Source organism: Phacochoerus africanus, chromosome 15 (assembly GCF_016906955.1).
Source record: "Phacochoerus africanus isolate WHEZ1 chromosome 15, ROS_Pafr_v1, whole genome shotgun sequence".
Lineage (NCBI taxonomy): Eukaryota > Metazoa > Chordata > Mammalia > Artiodactyla > Suidae > Phacochoerus > Phacochoerus africanus.
The window spans coordinates 101,444,962-101,460,845 of record NC_062558.1 but is presented as its reverse complement, the minus strand read 5'-3'; the positions used below and the strand labels follow the sequence as shown (position 1 = coordinate 101,460,845).

The 15,884-nt window shown below is 41.2% G+C and overlaps 1 protein-coding gene across 6 annotated transcripts in view; it reads right to left on the bottom strand.

Moving 5' to 3' along the window:
- Positions 1-15,884, bottom strand: part of STAMBPL1 (STAM binding protein like 1) — a 60,996-nt gene that overhangs the window by 34,578 nt on the left and 10,534 nt on the right. Inside the window, exon 1 of one of the 6 annotated variants that reach the window (XM_047760237.1) lies at positions 12,027-12,171. The exons of 4 other annotated variants lie outside the window; for them this stretch is intronic. The gene's annotated coding sequence lies outside the window, so the exon portion shown is untranslated. Of the gene's footprint in view, positions 1-6,046; positions 6,534-12,026; positions 12,172-15,884 lie in introns of those variants that run through there. One more of the 6 variants, XM_047760238.1, reaches the window with a different exon arrangement.

The window sequence follows — 15,884 nt, the reverse complement described above, 5'->3', positions numbered from 1 at the left end:
ACCTACCTCATGTCCTTGTGGTAAGGCATTAAATGACTTAGCATATAAAGTGCTAAGAATAGTTCCCAGCTCATAGTCAATATCATATCAATGTCAGCTATTATTAGACTCTTGATTTTGCAGTTGAGGAAACTAAGGCTCAGAGATGTTAAGTGCATATAGCCAAGTTCAAATAATCACTCAATAAATGTCAGTCTCCTTCATTTTTATGCTAGTGTAGGTCCAGCTCTGCCTTATTACTTCCCACTTCTAAATTTATTTTAGCTTTTATACTCTACTGATCACTTAGGTGAAGTTGGGCATATTTCTTCCCCTCGGTTCCTCATTTATAAAATGAGGGAGTTAAGCTACATGCTTTCAAATTATTACATTCTGTGAGTCGAGAAATCTCAGGAGTAGATTATTTAATCCTTCTGTGCTTTTTTTTTTTTTTTTTTCTGGCCTGAATCCATGGCTGAAAAACCTTTCAAGGAAAGTCACTTAGGGTGTTCTAGTCTGTCCCCTTTGTCCTCCCCAGTGGTTCCTGCAGTAAACATCAAACTCTAGGCTTGCAGGTTGCAGAAATGCCCAAGAAAGAAATGACTTGCAGAGAGCCCCAGTCACAGTGTCATGTAAAACCCAATTAATCCCAGAACCACTGAATGTAGGCAATCCCATTTAGGAAATTATGACTTCTTAGTGAGGATAAACCAGAAAAAAAAAAAAAGATATTAAGAGAGTTAAAGAGATAGAACAAAGAGGCTTGGGAGAATTTAAGGCTGGGTAGGGAGAGAAGACAAGGAAATACTAGTTAGTCATTGCTTAGGGTCTCCTAAAAGTTGAGAATTAATTCTTTTAGAGGTTACTCAGATCCTTAAACAGAGCACAAATAATTTTTTTTTTTTTTGGCTTTTTCTGGGGCCACACCCGCGGCGTATGGAGGTTCCCAGGGTAGGGGTCGAATTGGAGCTGTAGCTGCCGGCCTACACCACAGCCACAGCAATGCCAGACCCAAGCCGCGTCTGCAGCCTACACCACAGCTCATGGCAACGCTGGATCCTTAACCCACTCAGCGAGGCCAGAGATCGAACCCGCAACCTCATGGTTCCTAGTCGGATTTGTTAACCACTGAGCCACGACGGGAACTCCTAATTTAAGAGATTGGAAAGGTTAGGACAAGTTCTAAAAGCATGTAAACCTGAGACTTATTTAAAGTGCAGATTCCAGAGTTCCTGCTGGGGAACAGTGACATCCACAGCATCTCTGTAGCACCAGGATGAAGGTTTGTTCCTGGCCCAGCACAGTGGCTTAAAGGATCCGGCATTGCCACAGCTGCAGTGTAGGTCATAACTGTGGCACGGATCGCAATTCCTGACCCAGGAACTTCATATGCCACAGGGTGACCAAAAAATAAAATAAAATAAAATGCAGATTCCTGGAACTCAAAAGGAAGCTGGATCCACTAGTTTTAAGTGCACAGATAGGCCCTGATTGGTAGGATGTGGTCCAGGCAATTTTGACACATAAGATTTCCAAACAATGCTTTGAAAGACACTGCTTCTGAGAATGTATCAAGCAGGATTCTTCACTGCCAGCAAAGGCAGTGAATCCAAAGAATGATAAGGGGAAGATCACAAACTTCCAAGAAAACTGGAGGAATTTGGCTTGGAGGCTACATACCAGTAACACCATCCAGAGTCCCACAGAAGCACTGGTCTGCTGCTTATCCCTAATGGGTAGGAGAGCCTGAAGCTTCCACCATCGATACCAGCTGCTGCCCTGGAACCACCTGCCACATAATTTTTGACGTCACTAGTTTCTATCTCAAAATATGATATGGAGGTAGGTGCCTGACTGGCAGATCCTAGGTCACATGTCTGTTCCCAGGCTGCAAAGGTGGTTTTTTAGTGCTATAATGCAAATATCTAGCAGTTTAAATTTCCATGGGAAGCAGAATGGGATGTGCCAAGTGAGGAAAGGTGGACTGAGGGCTGGGTGGCCAAAACCAATGATAAATGTGCACAAAAATTAAACTTCTCTCTAACGAGCTTCTTTAAATGTATAAAATGTTAAATTCAATTTATCTCAAACATCAGAATTTATTATATTGCTCTAGATGAAAGCCAATAGTTAAACCTCTCTTTAACCCTATCAACTCCTCTCAAATCTAAGATGAAAGAAGTTTAGAGATTGGTCAGTTGACTGACCTTTGGGGGCCATTAACTACTCATTGGCAGTGACCCTATCTTAATTTCTTTATTTTTAATCCCCAGTCCTAGCAGTTATCAATATAAACAATTACCAATGCCAGCTTAAACAGGTTATATTCTCAAGGCCAGGAGATGTCCAAGTATGATACAAGGTCCCCAAGATCCTTTTAAGGGGTCTGCAAGGTCCGTATCATTTTCACAATATTGTACAATATTGTACAATATTATGAAATTATATTGTATACAGGAGATTTCCAGATAGTACAAATTAATAGATATGCTCACTTACATATTCTTGTAAATGCCTGTTTTCATGTTTAATACAGTAAATATAAATAGACCCATATAAAGAAGCTTTGTAGTGTCCTTAGTCATTTTGGAGAGTGCAAAGGGGTCCTGAGATGAAAACATTTGAAAACTCACTGCTCCATGCAAACAAAACAAAACTCACCATGCGCTTCAAACTAACCAGAAATACAGTGAGCCATAAGAATCTTAATGATGAACTTCCATTTGCACTACTGAGGTATTACTAAACTAACTAGAAAAATGGGGGTACAGTAGGAGATACCTTACTTCACAGAACCCAAGACCCACAAGAGTAAGTGCAGCGGACTGCTGTATAATCTGCAATACCCATTCTCTTTTTCTAAATAAAAATATTTTTTAGCTGATATATAGCCATTCAGGCAAACCCTACATTTTCCAGCCTTTCTTGGAGGTAGACCACATCACCAAGTTCTGGCCAATGGGGTATGTGCAGAAGTACTGTGATCAAAGTGTGGATCCCGCCCTTTAAAGGAAGGGTCATGGCCTTCTCCACCCACCTTTCCCTTCCCTTCCTTCGGGCTGGAATGCTGATGGCCAGGGGACCCATCTTTGGGTCATGACGATGAGCCTCGGCAAAGCAAGAAGAGAAGAGAACACTCTAGTTTGCTTACACTCAGACCATTATAACAGAGGTAAGTTTCTATCTTATCTAATACTTTGTTTAGGCAGCTGGACCTAAATCCTGACAAGTGCAATAACTTTAACCTAAAAAGGATGGCTCGGTGTTAACCCAGAGGAGATTACTGCCATTGCTGCTAAGAATAGGCATCCTCCATCACCCTCCCCCGGCCCCAGCCTCAGCATCCCACCTGTCCTGCCTCCACACCTTTGCCCCAGGTACCAGAGGCTGCAGAAATACACTCCTTCCTCCTCCCCTCCACATGGTGCACCTAAACCCTGCTCAGCCTCCAAGATCGACCTCTCCATCCAGAAGTTTCAGACTTCTTCCAAATTGGTACCACATTATTCTTCAAACTGGTATATATTATAAACCACATCCCCCAAAGCAACATTTTGTTATCATTTGGTTGTGATAAATGTCTAATTTGGTTATCACAGTAAACTTTAAATACCTAAGTTTTATCAACATTTAAAAATAGATTTCATGTAAAAATTCAGATTTCAGCTTCACTTAAAAAAAAAAAAAGGAAGTTCCTGTTGTGGCTCAGTGGGTTAAGGACCCACATTGTCTCTGTGAGGATGTGGGTTCGATCCTTAGCCTCACTCAGTGGGTTAAGGACCTGGTGTTACCGCAAGCTGTGGTGTAGGTCACAGATGTTGCCTGGATTCCGTGTTACTGCGTCTGTGGCATAGGCCTCAGCTGCAGCTCCAATTTGACCCCTAGCCTGGGAACTTCCATATGCTGCAGATGTGGCTGTAAAAAAAAAAAAAAAAAGGAGAGAGATAGAAACAAATGAGAAGTTCTGGCACCAAGGAGCCCAGTACTTGGAATACTTATTTGTTATTTTTTGTCTTCTATCCTTAGTTTAGAACAGTGCCTGCTATATTATAAGGACTCAATAAAGATTTGTTGAATAAATGAATGAAGAAGCAATTCCCTTTCTCCCCATCACATTCCCAGGCATAGTAACTATTTGGCTGTAGATCTGTGCTAAAATATATATCCCCCCAAAACACTAACCAGCCTTCAAAAACTTACAGGTAGGTAGGTCATTTAATTGTCTTAATACAGGTCTATTCATTAATTCAATCCTATATTTACTCAATAAACATGAATTTAACACCTAAGATGCGCCAGGTATTGTTCTAGGTATGTGGGGGTCGTCAACCAACCAAACTGGCAAAGACTCCTGCCCTTGTTGCATTAACATAACAGATAATAAACCTTTTAAGTAAATGAGTTGTATAGTAAGTTAGGAGATCATATGTGTTATGCAAAAAAGGAAACAAGCCAAGTAAGGAAACCAGGCATGAGGTGGAGAAGGATTACCGTATGAAATGGAGTTTTCAAGGTGAGTATCACTTTGAAATGGAAATGAAGCAAGGGCTTGAAGGAGGTGAGGGTTAGGAAAGAGCTAGTGCAGAAGCCTTAAGGTGGAAAATGCATCCACTGGTGTGATGGAGAAGAAGCAAGAGGAAGGAGGTGGGTAAGTGGAGAGGAGGGTGGTCAACCTAAAATCAGAGAGATGAGGACAGTAAAGGAGGACATAAGCCTTCCATAGGAACACATGATCACCACGTGGACTTCCACTTTTACTTGGAGTGAAATGGGGAGCTATTTAGGGCGATGAGCAAATGAGCGACATAAATAGCATTATAATTTAAAAAGTGACCTTTGGGTGTGCTTTTGAAAACGGACTATGGGAAGCAAGGGAGGAGGTGGGAGATCAGTGGGGAGCAGTGATGATGGTTTGAGGGGTACAGAGAGGTGGTAATTGCAGAGGATCAGGCAAGTACAATGCTTAATATTTCCTCCATTTCCAACAGGGGGAAAGAAGAATTAAGTGGCATAATTATAAACAAACGTATTTAAAGAAGGAGGAAGTAATCCATGTAACATTAACACACAGGAGAGCTGGCAGGACGTTAGCAGTGCCATCCTCTCAAGTTATCGTGGGAAGACAGGCTGAAGACGACCTCAGGTGCTAAGGAGAAGATAAACGCTGCAATTTAAAGGATCGGAAATGCATTGAAACAAGACACCCTGAGAATGCCAAAGGCAAATGGGAAACACTCAACTTCATGCAGTATTAAAGGGAATGCATACATGCGTGTGACTGGGTCACTATGCAGCAATTGGCACAGCAGCAATTGGCACAGCATTGTAAATCAACTATACTTTAATAAAAAAAAATAAAACCAAAAGATTCAATATATTGAAAAAATAAACTCCCTTTTCAAAGTGGAGGCTCCAGGAGCACACGGCACAAAGGCAGCCTCAGGTGTCAGCTGGGGGTGTGCGTCTTGGCTTCATGATCTACTTGCTGGTCAACCTCGCTGGACCCTCCCAGGCTCACTTTCCTCCTTCACAACTGAGTGTATCAAAAACATTCATCAGGAGTTTCCGTCATGGCTCAGTGGTTAACGAATCCGACTAGGAGCCATGAGGTTGGGGGTTCGATCTCTGGCCTTGCTCAGTGGGTTAAGGATCTGGCGTTGCCGTGAGCTGTGGCGTAGGTCGCAGACATGGCTCAGATCCTGTGTTGCTGTGGCTCTGGCGTAGACCGGTGGCTACAGCTCCAATTCGACCCCTAGTTTGGGAACCTCCATATGCCGTGAGAGTGGCCCAAGAAGTGGGAAAAAGACAAAAAAAAAAAAATGTCATCAGGAATGCCTGCTTTAATCTCATCCCACTCCGTATCCTCTGCAACCCCCTCCCCGCATAGTGCCCACATTCCTGCAACTGGATAACATCTGATCTAGGGCCTTGCATGCCTTTAACATGCAATAAACTTCTCAAGAGAATTCTTTTTGCTTTCGAGCTCCTGCTTTCTTGCCATTATCTCCAGATCCTTTTCTTCACTGTAGATTCCAAAAACTTAGCTTTTTTTCCTCTTTAAACTGACCTTTTACAGAGAAGCAGAGAGGGTGTCCACGTTCTGTTACTCCTTGCACACAAAGGTGGGGGAACCAGGCAGAGAAGAGGCATCAAAACGACATTCACCATGACCACACGGAGGCCAACCCCCATCCCAGCGGAGCAGCTAACAAGCAGCTTCTAGAACCAACTGAGCAATTCCGGACTGTGCCCAGAGGGGGTGAGGGAAAAATCCAGTCTCATCCAAGAGTGGCCTGGGAGGGGGCGGAACGCCCTCCAGACTGACAGTTTTCAGCTCTGCATTTTAACAGTTGATTCTCTCTATGCCCTCACTCGGTCTCAGCCTGATAGCAGGATGCTTCTGGGTGCTGGGTCCGAGTCAGATGACTCCATGTCTCAACTGTCCCCAAGGACCTGTGCAGGCAGTGCCATGGTTCTACCCTTTCCAACCAGCAGCAAGTCGGCCAAGAACAGAAGAGGAAAATATCCAACCTGACACAGCGTCTCTTTTAGGACCACTTTTAAGCTTTAACTTTCATCGCCTTAAAGTTCCTTTGTTTTCTTTTCTTTTCCTTTTCTTTCTTTTTTTTTTTTAATACTTTTTGTGTGTCTAAGCTCAGAATCCTGACTTTCTTGCACACACAGGGCCAGATTTTCTAGAGCACAGGAAGGAGACTAACCAGGCAGTGAACAGACCCTTCAGGGACTAGGCACATGGAGAAGGGCCAGTGAGACCACCGCCCAAATGTGTCACTTGCTCCCTGGCACTCCTTTCAGGCTGAGTGCTGTAGGGAACTGGATAAGGAGGTGTAGACTGCTGGCAGGAGGGAGAGGCTGGAACATCTCACGCTGCTTCCTGGAGTCTCCTTTTTAATTGGCTAAACCAGCAGCCTTTTCTCTCCCCACTGGGTTAGAGGTCATATTTTCCAGGAAGAACATGGTGCAATTTACTTAGTTGGAGCTAAGGAAGGAAATGATCATAACCTAGACTGTGAGCTGCTGTGACCTAACCTGACTTAGATGAAAGGAGGCAAAGGGTCACTCCCACACCTTAAATGACAGAGGTAGCAAGAAGGATCTCCTGAGTCACATTCTTGCAGATTGGGACCTGCTTTAGGGGGGAAAAAAAAATGACCTAAGCCCATCCTTGCTGTTCATTTGGAAGGATTCAGACATTAAAACCAAAGATTATTTTTTTATACTCAAAAGATTATTTTTATATAATAACTGTAAAGCGGAAATATGATATGACCCAGATAATATTTTATTTCTGCCAAAATATTGTTGAGATAAATATGAAACTTGATCTGAATGTCAGAAATAGATTTTATTGCCTTTTTTAAAATACTTGTAAGTACTACATGTGAGTACCTGCTAGGTATCAGATGTTTGTCATTTATCCCTAGAGGGGAAAGTTAAACATACCTCAGCAGTGCGGTTTAGTTTAGATCAATCAGCAAGAATGCAGTTGCTCCAGGAAACATTATTAAATAAATCACCATGCCCAATGTATGCTTTTAAATTACTTTGAGGTTAAGCCTAGCCTACACTGAGGGTAATCAAGGTGCACTTTGGACCATAAAAGAATTATTTTCTGCACCATAGTACAGTTTTTATCCTGACATATGATGAAGTGGTTGGGTACCTTTATTATCAATAGCTCAAGCTTTGGGGCCCGACAGACCTGGAGGAGAATCCAGCTGATTCTGTATTTAACCTTTTTGTGCACTCTATCTACATCTATTAAATAGGGAGAAATAACACCCTTCCAGGAGGACTCAATGGAAGCATATATGAGGTTAAAACAAGCCAACAAAAAAAAAAAAACCCAAAATTATATTACAGTTCCTGGCATGCAGTAGAAAACTTTAAGAAAATTAGATCTTTTTCATATGAAATAGAGAAGTAAGCTTATATAGACTTCTATCATCAATATCAGAGATGACTCATGTTTAACTACTTGTTTCATTATAGTTTTTGACAGACACTGTTAGTTGTCCATCCAAAAGCTGCCCACTCCCTCCACCACCTCTGCTTCCTGCCGGCATGGCCCAATCTCACTAGAGATATTCACTTTTCTAGGGTCCCTGGCACTCAGGACATGACTAGTTGGCAAATGACCGAGTCTTGGACAATGGGACTAAAAGAGAGAAATCTGTTGGGAGGACTCTGAAAGACTTTCATCTCTGATACAAAGAGACAGTCTGGAGAATACATGCCTTTTCGTCAGCTGGACATGTGTCTTCACCTAAGACACGAGATGCAGCAGCCATCTCACGACCCAGACAGGTCAAGCCTAAGAAGTGGCTGGTGTGCAGAGGATGGCAGAGGCTGAGGGCAGAAGGAGCCTGGCCCCTGCTGACACTGTTGAGCTGCTGAGTTTATCCTGAAATCATTCTCCTCTCAATTTAAATTTATTTGTAAAACTAAAGTTTAATTAGACAGGGATCTGAAGGGATCACCTGTGAGTAAGCTATTTGCTATTTGCAGTGACTATGCATCATGATTTCTAATTTGGCTGCTCAAAATCCATTTTTCTTACTTTTTCCTCCACTGTCTTCTAGATAAGAGCAAGCTAAGTTTTGGGCAGATGAAGTAGGACTATGTATGTCACCTTTGATTCAGCAAAAGAGCTATCTTAGTAATAATAGGTACTACTAACTGAAAGCTTTCCTTCCCTGGTTGACTGAAATAATGCACTAACACACGTGCTCTTGGCCCTCACAACAGCCTCTCAGGTAGGAGGCAGTTCAGTCTAGAGATTGGATAGGCAACCTCCAGGGTCAGACCATGTGGTTTCAAATTCTGACTCTAACCACTACCTGCAGAATCAGAGCTACTCAAACTGCAAAGTAAGGTTTGGAAAGAGCTGTCGAGAATGAAAGGTGAGACAATGCCTGTGGAGCAGGGCATACTGCTTGGTGTCAGGAAGCACTCAATGAATGATAACCATAATCTCTGTTTTATGGAAGAAGAAACTAGAGCCTAGACTAGGTATGCACCTTAAGCAAATGGTGGAGCTGGGACTGAAAACTAAGTGCATAAGATTCCAGAGTTCATACTCTTAGTCACACAGCGATACTGGCAATTAATATTTAATAGTGAAATCAGGGGAAGGTCAAATTCTTGGGCTTTGAGTGATAGAATTTATTGCAGAAATGAGACTTCGGTTCTTCTTCCTGCCAGAGAAACCAAAGGGCATCCATTCCCTCTGCTTGTTTCTTAGGCAGAATGATTCAGTGTTTGTGGGCTGACCACCTGGAATATGTAGTTAGGAAATTCAAAGGCAAGAGTTCCCACTGTGGTGCAGTAGGTTAAGTATTCAGCATTGCCACAGCTGTGGCATAGGTCGCAGCTTTGGTTTGGGTTTGATCCCTGGTCTGGAAACTTCCATATGCCAGAAGTAAGCCAGTGAAGTAAGCCAGAGAAAGAAAAATGTTATTTGACATCACATATATGTGGAATCTAAAAATTATAGGAATGAACTTATTTATAAAACAGAAACAGACTTACAGTCATAGAAAACAAAGTTACAGTTACCAAAAGGGTAAAAGGGGGAGGGATAAATTAGGAGAAGGGGATTAAAAGATACACACTGCTACACATATGACAGATAAACAATAAGGATTTACTCTGGGAGTTCCCGCTGTGGCACAGTGGAAATGAATCCGACTACTGTCCAGGAGAATGCCAGTTCAATCCCTGGCCTCGCTCAGTGGATTGGGGATCTGGCGTTGCCGTGAGCTATGGTGTAGGTCGTAGGTGTAGCTTGGATCTCACGTTGCTATGGCTGTGGCATAGGCTAGCAGCTATAGCTCCAATTTGATCCCTAGCCTGGGAATTTCCACATGCAGTGGGAGCAGCCTTAAAAAAAAAAAAAAAAAAAGATTTACTGTTTAGCACAGGGGACAGCATTCAGTATCTTATAATAGAAAATAATAGAATATAATAGAAAATAATTGGAAAAAATATGTACAACTGAACCACTGAGCTGTATACCTAAAACTAACACAATATTTTAAGTCAACTATAGTTCAATAAAAAAATAAAATGTGATATTCAAAAGGCATTTCATTTCAAGTGCTCATAAATGTTCTAATTTAGGATTCTGTTGGATTTTTTTAAATGACATGATTCATTTAATATCTTCATAAAACAATTAAATATTCATAAAACATTCAGAAGATGAAATTGAAGTACTGAGGAGAAATTCATACGTGTACGTGTACACAGTTATTTGTCATTATAAATCCATAAGAGCTTAATTGCATTAACTCTATGGAAATACTAAAGTTTTTTGGAAATAATGCATTCTAAATGTAAGCCATGCATAAGACACTAAACTCTAATGTACATTTTAACATTCTTCCTTTTTTATTACAATTTGCTTTTAAGAAAATACTATCCAGAAGTTATCTAATTCAAGGAAGCATAATGAGTCAGAACTAATTTTTTTTTTTTAATAACATCATTTTCTTGCCTGACAGTTGCCTGAAACTCAGAGAAGAGGTCAGTGCTTGGGCATTATTAATCAGTTTTATTTAGTTTTCACAAATTTCCTAAAGGTAGTACTTGAGCAAGATGAATTTAGTCCAGCCCTACTTTCAAAAGCAAAAGCTATCCTTTTTTTTTTTTCTTTTTAGGGCCACCCCTCAGTATATGGAGGTTCCCAGGCTAGGGGGTTGAATTGGAGCTACAGCTTCTGGCCTACACCACAGCCACAGCAATGCTGGATCTGAGCTGAGTCTGTGACCTACACCACAGCTCGTGGCAATGCTGGATCCTTAACCCCACTGAGCGAGGCCAGGGATTAAAACCCACAACCTCATTGTTCTTAGATTCATTTCCACTGCACCAAGATGGGAACTCTAGCAAAAGCTATCCTTGAATATCTCCCATTCATTGCTTCTCCAGTGTTCTTCAACTGCAGGAATCTCACTGTTCAACATGTTTCAGGAGACAGCTGCAGTCCCAAGACACTGCACTAGATGATCTCTTCAATACAGTGAACAGAACCAAACCAGGCTGTAGACCTCCTTAACTTTCCCCAGCAGGTTTCTTTTGAATGCTTAAAGGGCCTCCTAGCCTGGCAAAGTCAGCAGGTGGTTGTCCACTGTTCCTCCTTGCTCACCCCACTCACTTCCTTCCTATTTTTCTTCCTTGCAGGTGACACCAACATATCTCTACTCTGAAGTAAAGATTCTTCTGAGTGTGGTTCCCAGACCACCTGCACCATAATTACTCGGTGGAGGAAGAGGGTAGTTGTTGTTAACAAGAAACAGATTTCTAGGCCCCATCGAGTCAGAATTTCTGGGAAAGGTGCCCTATGAATCTCTATTTTTATCAAGCAGCCCACGAGATCTTTACGCACTTCGAAACCTGAGACACACGGCATCAGATAAAACTATCCTAAGACAGTTACAAACAACCCCCTAAATGCCTGGCTTTGATCAGCTGAAGAGTCTTTACTTTAGAACAAAACACCTGCCTCCTTCTAAATGAAGTAGAGGTATTATTTCCTTTTTTCCTCCCATTTCCTTCACTTTGCATCTTAACTATTAATTCTCTGTCTTTTAACATACTTCTATTCCATGGGACATATGTCTTTCAAGACTTCAGTTAAGGCTTAATCCAAGGACCGTGTCTTCACTCCATTCACTTTTACTAGGGCAAGCAACTGTAATTTCTCACTCAGGAGTTCCAAGACTAAATACACCTTTCCCACAAGTATTAGCTCCAACTAAATTCATTCATTCATTTATTATTCAATATTATTTACGAAGCTCCTATGTTGTGCTAGGAGCTAGTGAGCAAAAGAGACAGACAATATTGAGCTTATGAAACTTACATTTGACTAAAGGCAGGAGGGTGAGCAGAGATGGTACAAAGACACTAAACAACTGCACAGGTATGTCATTAAAATTGCGGTAACTGCTATAAAGATGAAATACAACAGAGAAAGTTAAGCATCATCTCTCTCTTTTTTTTTTTTTTTTTTGCAAAAATACCTCAGAAGTGATGGTGTGTCCTCCTCAGTGGACCCGGAGACAGGGATCCACCCTGTTATCTGTGCTGTTGACTTTGATCTCTTATTTAAGTTATGTCTGTCAGGTTTTTCCCCTGTAAAAGATACTATTTTGCCTTTTGTAATTACAAAGTATCTATAGGGCGTTACTTTGAGAATATGCAAATACAGTTTTGCCCATTCATTTAGCAGCCAAAGATGATTCTTTCCTGACGAAATTATTACTGTAGTGTTTGAAAATGGTGGATTTTCTATTTCTATCCTTCATGCTCTATTTATTCATTTAGTTGGAGTTTGGAGTTAAAGGTTATTTAATTTTTGTACAATATTTAAAAAATTAGGCTTTCAAATATATTTTATGATAGCTGAGTTTCTCATCATTCTTTAAAGGGTCTTCAAACCACTGATGATAAAAACTTCAAAAAAATATGGCTATCAATCTTTTCTCTTTACTAATTTTATGGTTACTTATTTTTGGATAAGTATCTTTGATCTGTGTGGAATTTATCTTTATGTAAGGAGTATGACAAGGATACAGTTTCTTTTTACCATCAGGCAAAATGGCCCGGAGTCTCTTCAATTTTGCTTAGCTTCTTGTTTAATTCTCAACTCTGCCCAATAAGGTGACCTGCCAAAACTAGGCCCTTAGTACATAGTCATTAAATTGAAATAGGCTTTGTTAATTACACCTCAATAAAACTGAAAAAAAGTGTGGCAGTGATGGATAAACTTACATAGAGAAGTGGTATTGGTGATTCAGAGAGGAGGCAAGTATGCAGCTGTGCTTGAGGTACCCCAGGACTGAGAGTGGTGAAAAGAGCGTGCGAGGATAAACAGCATCTTTCAGGTGCTGAGATGGTCTATGCGAATGGACCCCACTGTCATCTTTCACCCTTCTACTTCCTCTGGATCCTTCCAGTGTTAAAGCATCTCTCCCTCAGGCAGATATTTTTGACACTTCCAGACTAAGTCACACTCAATCATATACACATGAAGAAATAGCAGATAAACCCAAGAGATGATGAAAGAGAGAGAAAGACTGAGAGACTGTTTCAGATTTTAAAGGACTAAAAGACATGACAAAAAAAATGCAGTGTGTGATCCTGGATGGGATCTTGGACCAGAAGAAAGGCACTGGCGAAACGTGAATAAGATCTGTAGATTATACGATACAGTATTATAACCACGTTAATTTCCGGGCCTTGATAACTACTGCAATTATATAAGGTCTTAATAGCGGAGGAAAAGGGTAAAAGATACGAACAAATTCTATGTGTTATTTTTTCATTTTTTGAAATCCTGAAATTATTTTAAAGTAAAATATTTTTAAAATGTTGAGTTAGTACCTTAACAATCCCTTGAACAAGTAAAAACAAAAAAAGGAAAAGAGTTTGCATCATATGCAACAGATCTAATATTAATTCTGTCTAAACTATACAGCACATTTGCAGAATAGTAAGAAAGCGATACAAAGTTGAATAAAGATGGGCAGATGGAATGAAAAAGTCATGAGAGAAATGTATAAGCAATATGTGAAAATGTTATTTCACTAGTAATTAAGAAACCATGCATTTGAAATATTTTCATTTATTTGACTGATAAAAGTTACATGATTGACTATACTCAATAATGATGAAGACTAAAAGAAAAAATGGCAATTTAAAAAAAAATAACATGCATTCCTGTTGACCCAGCAATTCTAAAACTTCACCATAGACTGTCCTGCTGAAATGATACACTAATTCACACACATGCACACACATACACACACTCCCACTGCAGCATGGCTTAAAAATATTAAAATCTTGGAAATTAAAATACATAGCCATCAAAAGTTATTTCAGGAGTTCTCGTCATGGTGCAGCAGAAACGAATCCAACTAGGTACCATGAGGTTGCAGGTTTGATCCCTGGCTTTGCTCAGGGGAGTTAAGGTTCTGGCGTTGCTGTGAGCTGTGGTGCAGGTCGTGGATGCGGCTCAGATCTCGAGTTGCTGTGGCTCTGGCGTAGGCCAGCAGCTACAGTTCTAATTAGACCTCTACGGTGGGAACCTCCATATGCTGCGGGTGCAGCCCTGAAAAGACAAAAGGAAAAAGAGGAGTTATTTGAAATAAAGAATCTCTACAGCAGCTGAAGCCATTAGAAAAGACTTACATCTACATGCATGGAACCAGAAAACCATCCTAGTTACAGCATTATGTGAAAAAAAAAAAAAGCAAATTATAAACTAACATATAAAGTGTGACTCCTTTGTATTACTAATACATATGTATTTAATGTATGTTGACATTTGCGAGAAAAATGTCTGAACAACATACACTGGAGTTTTGTCAGCTATTCTCTCAAAGATGGAATCATGAAGGCTTTCATATTTAATTCATTCATTTCTGTACTATTTCTTACAAGCATGTATCATTTCATAAGCAGGTATACTTTTTTTTTTCTTTGTCTTTTTGTCTTTTCTAGGGCCGCTCCCACGGCATATGGAGGTTCCCAGGTTAGGGGTCTAATCGGAGCTGTAGCCACTGGACTATGCCAGAGCCACAGCAACACGGAATCCAAACTGTGTCTGCAACCTACACCACAGCTCATGGCAACACTGGATCCTTAACCCACTGACCAGGCCAGGGATTGAACCTGCAATCTCAGGGTTCCTAGTCGGATTTGTTAACCACTGAGCCACGATGGGAACTCCAAATTATACTTTTTTTTTAAGCCTATAAATTGTGAGTAGGTAAGTCCAGATTTGAAGCCAACCCTGCCAGTTTCCAGATATGTGGGGAAAAATTTTTTTTGGCTTTTTAGGGCTGCAATCAAGGCATATGGAAGTTCCCAGGATAGGAGTCAAATCAGAGCTACAGCTGCCAGCCTACACCACAGCCACAGCAACACCAGATCCAAACCATGTCTGTGACCTACACTACAGCTTACAGCAATGCTAGATCCTTAACCCACTGAGTGAACCCAGGGACTGAACCTGCATCCTCCTGGATGCAAGTCGGGTTCATAATCCGTTGAGCCGCAAGAGGAATACCAGATATGGGAATTTTGATCAATTACTCCCTGAGTCTATTTCCTTGGTCTAAAGTGACAATAATTGTGATTTCTTGCCTCACAATGTTACAAAGGTAGTGATAATTGAAATATTTACTCATAGTTTTCTAAACCCCATCTGTCTGGCCTGATAGCTGGGCTGGATGCCCTTGATATTACATACCATAATATGCAGCTGCTGGAGAGAGCAAGTTACTGGCTACACACCTTCAGGAGAACTCTGCTGAAGGAACCTTTGAGTCAGTCCTACCAAATCCAAGATCCCAAGTGCTCACCCTGCTACCTTCCGCCTTCTTTAATCTTCTGCTCTGGACTAGGTACCAGGTATTGGTAGCACAGGTGTAAGGCTTGTGTGCATCAGATTAGTCCCCTGCTCAAAAAAGCAGCTGGTGATCTAGCACCAACCAGAAAGGGTTCAAACACCCCTGCCAGCCCTGCGGTTCTGTGCATTATCAGACTTTGTTGTCCACTGCTCCCCAATATATGTCTCCCCTTACTTTCCTCTTTGATCAAACCCTCTCTGCCCTATCCCAACATTTGCCATTCAGAAGGAGGAGTGACACTCTCTAAAAATTCCTGCTAACTCTGTTGTTTTCTGACTTTAATCCATCTAAAAACAGGTATTAAGGACTTCCTGTTGTGGCTCAGCAGGTGAAGAACCCAACTAGTATCCATGAGGATGTGGGTTTGATCCCTGGTCTTGATCAGTGGGTTAAGGATCTGGGTTTGCTGCAAGTTGCGGTATAAGTCACAGATGTGGCTTGGATCTGGTGTTGCTGTGACTGTGG